Source organism: Mizuhopecten yessoensis, unplaced genomic scaffold (genome assembly GCF_002113885.1).
Source record: "Mizuhopecten yessoensis strain PY_sf001 unplaced genomic scaffold, ASM211388v2 scaffold714595, whole genome shotgun sequence".
Taxonomy (NCBI): Eukaryota; Metazoa; Mollusca; class Bivalvia; order Pectinida; family Pectinidae; genus Mizuhopecten; species Mizuhopecten yessoensis.
In genome coordinates this window covers 400-4,732 of record NW_018479199.1, presented here as the reverse complement: position 1 = coordinate 4,732, position 4,333 = coordinate 400, and the positions used below count along the sequence as shown (strand labels likewise).

The 4,333-nt window shown below is 36.4% G+C and overlaps 1 pseudogene; it reads left to right on the top strand.

Annotated features, from left to right (window-relative positions):
* Window positions 1-1,793: 1,793 nt before the first annotated feature.
* Window positions 1,794-2,440, top strand: LOC110440992 (annotated as a pseudogene).
* Window positions 2,441-4,333: the final 1,893 nt, after the last annotated feature.

The following is a 4,333-nucleotide window of genomic DNA, read 5'->3' as shown; positions in this document are numbered from 1 at the left end:
GGGGGGGGGGGGGGGTTATTTTTTTTATTTTATTTTTTTACATTTTTCAGGTAATCTACTAAACTGATTGTTCAATTATCGATGTCATTGTAGATTATATTTTCAAAACACCTGCGTTAGGAGTGATTTAAATAGAGTCAATCATTATATAAGTATGGGGATATGAAAATCCTACCTTCAAGAGTGGAACGTCGAATTAAAAACAAGACAAGCCTCTCTTCTGACCAATATTCAACACCCTTGAATAAAATTCCTATAACCCCAAAGCTACATCTTATTTCCTTCATAGCCGTTAAAAAAATTACATAGGATGGAATCTCAAAATCGTCCCTGCTCTCGAAATACCTGATAATAGTACGGATCCTTGTAGTAATCATTGCCCTATAAGCAATGAGGCTTGTTTTGTCCTAGCTAAAAGAGAAAAGTATCTATGATTGCTACCCTTCAAATTGAACCTTTAGATACAGATTATATAAATCATGAAGAAGCATAAACGAGTCTAAAGTAAAAAGCTTCAAAATCTGGTGAATGTGAAGAACAACGTGTAACTATGATGCTTTTAGTGTGATTCGTTGCATGAAGTGACAATCTACAGGATATGACGGATGGTGAAAACTGTTGGCTATGAAGCATTCAAAGTTAACGTGTCTTTTGTTTGTTTATCGATGAGCCCTGTTCCCTTTGTTCATTAGCGTTAGTAGTTTTGCTTCTGGACACATTGTTTAACGATGCGTTTAATTGAATTTCATTCATAATTAAAAACAATGTTCCCAAAGGGAGTTAACGTAATGTCTCCAAGTGCTTTAATCAATGAAGTATGTTTGCAAAATGAAATTAAAACAAAAGACTTCACCGGGAGCAAGACCGATTTGAAAACATTCGTGTGAAGTAAATGTGTTTGTGTAAGTGCTTTGTAGCAATGTTTAGATATCCGCCACACAGAGATGTTATCAATGTGTTCAGTCATTAATGGTTACAAACCAGAAATAACTATAGCAGACGGCGTTAATCACTCTGGCTAACGACAAATGGCTCCCGACTGTATCGATTCTTTATTATTTTATTCCGCGTGTTTCGGTCCTGTCACGTAACAATTGTCGTACTTTTTACAGTAAAAAGGTCAAAAGTTAATAAAATGCACGAGTTTAATGGTCGTTTTCCGGCTGATCAGTGACATACACTCTGTAACAAATGCAGTAAATGAATTTATCACACAATATTAGTAGCTTTATATTGCTGTTGTGACAGTGTACGTGAAGCACCGAATGGGGACCTTGCTATTTTATTCTCCTATATAATGCTAAAAGAGAAAAGGATTCTACATTATATTATTGTACAACCATGTTATTGACATGGGAGGGTTTTTTCAAAGATAAAAACACAAGAATAAACGTTATATAAGCAAAGCCTTAGATAGTAATGTCGACATCATACCAATGTTTTGTCGTAGGTTTTCAGTATAGCACGTACCTTTTAGAGAAAATGATTGTCATTGACGTAGGTTTTTCGATGCTCTGCTAGTCTATAAGTCTGTATCGATACCATGTGGTAGGACTGACGTTACCTATCAGTTCAATTACAGTGCCCGAATCCCTGATATATGAACATATGTCTTTACACAACTCTTACTCACTTTCCGTTAAAGAGTTCCAATCACATAGACAGTGTAACATCTGCATTTCCATGGTGTTTCTTCACGTAGTCCAAACGGAAAGCATGTAATACATATGTACATGACCAAATTTTACCAATATTTCGCGTATTTTCAACAGACGTTTTGTTGTATTTTCCAGATTGCCATGACCTCCAAAAACTTGGATATGACGTAAGTGGAGTGTATCAAATCAAGCCGCAAAATGCCCCTTTTCAGGACGACATTTACTGCCAGTTTGTCAACAATACCGCTTACACTGTATTGCAACGCCGAACAGATGGACTTATCAACTTTAACCGCAGATGGATAGAGTATAAATATGGTTTCGGCAATCTGTACGACGAACATTGGATCGGAAACGAAATGATTCATCGCTTGACACTACAGCAGAACTACATTTTGCGGGTTGACATGTGGGACTGGGAGGGTAAACAGGCCTTTGCAGAGTACGAAGGATTTTTCCTGGACGGTCAGGACCGTGACTTTACCTTACACGTCGGAGATTATCGCGGGAGCGCCGGAGACTCTTTGAGTTATCACAATGGCATTAAATTTAGCACAGAGGATGTCGATAATGATCTGAACATGCGTAATTGTGCGGCTGAGAACAAGGCGGGTTGGTGGTTCAATACATGTTATCTGAGTAACCTTAACGGTATATACCGCACAGGGTGGTATTCCCATTCACAGTCCTCCTTCAGTGACGGCATAGTTTGGTACACTCTAAAGGAATCGGAAGACTACTCACTCCGGAAAGTCGAGATGAAGATTAGGAGAGCAACTTGATTGGTAAAACCTTTGACAGATAGCTTCGTTAATCCAGTCACTTTGGCAACGTCTGATTACGATTTTAATTGTGATAGCTTATTCCAAAGACACAGGCTGAAACAGCAGGACAAAAGGCTTTTTCTGTTGTAACGAAGCTTATACCTTTCATTATAAACAGACACCTACTTTGTACATAGTTGATTTTTATTTTATTTTGTTTATTTACCGACATTGATAATATAATTATAGTCGTTTTTAAGTATTTATACATGTAAGGACCAAAATAAAGACCAGACAAATATTGCTCCCTTTGTATTCGTTACTTGAGACGTCACTTCTTGATTAACTAACGGCTTTTTTTTTGTGTACGATTGCTTCGAATGTAAGGCATAAAAAATTGCATTAAAAAAGCTTCACTCTCTTGGTATGAAAAAGACAAACCTTTTTGACATATTCGGAATAGCAACAATTGTAAGTCAGGTTAGGTTTTTCTTTTTGTTTTAGCTCATATATATATAATGAAATTACCATGCACAATTCAAATGTCACATAACGATCCAAAATCGTTTTTGGTTTCGTGGTAACTGGTATTGATATTGTATTATTTGGCATTAATGAGAGTACGACAGCATAGACTTGAATCTCTACAGAACTCGGTCATGGGGCCATGAGGGGCGAGCTTTCGTCTGCCCGTTCAACGCATAGTACATGTACCCTTATTCTATTGCCTAGTGATAAGAAATGACTAAACCATCATTTCTTTATCTGGTATAATGAGAGAAACGTATTGGGACGGAGGCAGGAAGAATTCAAGCCTTCAGACCAGCATGATAAGTATATCAGTAGCAAACGGAAACTTCAGCAGTCGAGCTCAGCAGAGTTGTGACTTGTACGTTAACTTTTAAGTAAACTGTTAAATTTGAAAATTAGGTGGAGGCATGCCTCCGTCCAGCTATATGTTGATATTGAAGAGACAACTTTTAAATGTTGAACAGGAAAAGAACCTTGGAGTAAACATGACATGATTTATCGACTTAACTGTGAATACAGACACGACAGATCTTTCTCCAGTGGTATGATTTGAGCCGGATGACACTGACAGCGGCAAGTCAAACGAAGCTGGAAAACGGGCACGCTGAGAGCGTGGGCCTTAAAATAGAGGACAACAAGTTAATGAAAGCTTTATTCTGTAAGCGAAAGCACACTCCTGTGATCGGTCAAAGACATTATGTCTGGCTCTATTTCATTTTCCGCCATGATTGCAAGTAGACGACAACAACATTCTCAATTAAAATACATTATAATGGATGTTGACAAGCGAATTAATTTTCAAATCTGTTATTGCTTTTTAGTCTTAATGTGTCCTTCGAGGCATTCTTAATGTCAATAAATAGTAACAATGGTTTCACGGTGTATCTGAAAACTTCTTATTCAAAATTTCAAATGTTCTCAAACGTGACTTCCGCTTATGTGTGTTGATGTCCATGGTACACATATACTATGTACTTTATCATCTATACTAGGTTACTTTCCTTTCCCTTACGAGTGAAACGTGTATTCCCATATTAATGCTAAAAGTGTAAATTTTGTCACTTTTTGTCTGACATAATTATATTGTATATTTCAGAACCATATAGATTTACCCAGCTGTCATACTTTATAAAATGTATTACTGAATAACGTAAATTACTGAACAACACGCATCACTGTGTAACATGTACTATTTTATATCATGTAGAACTTTATAGCATGAATTAATATATATTGTGTTGTACAGTGTACTATGTCTTTCTGTGTAACACGTATACATATATTACATAGCATATAAATATATATATCATGTATTATTTCATAACGTGTACAACGTTATAGCATGAATTAAAAATAAACATGTTATATTAGGTAACATGT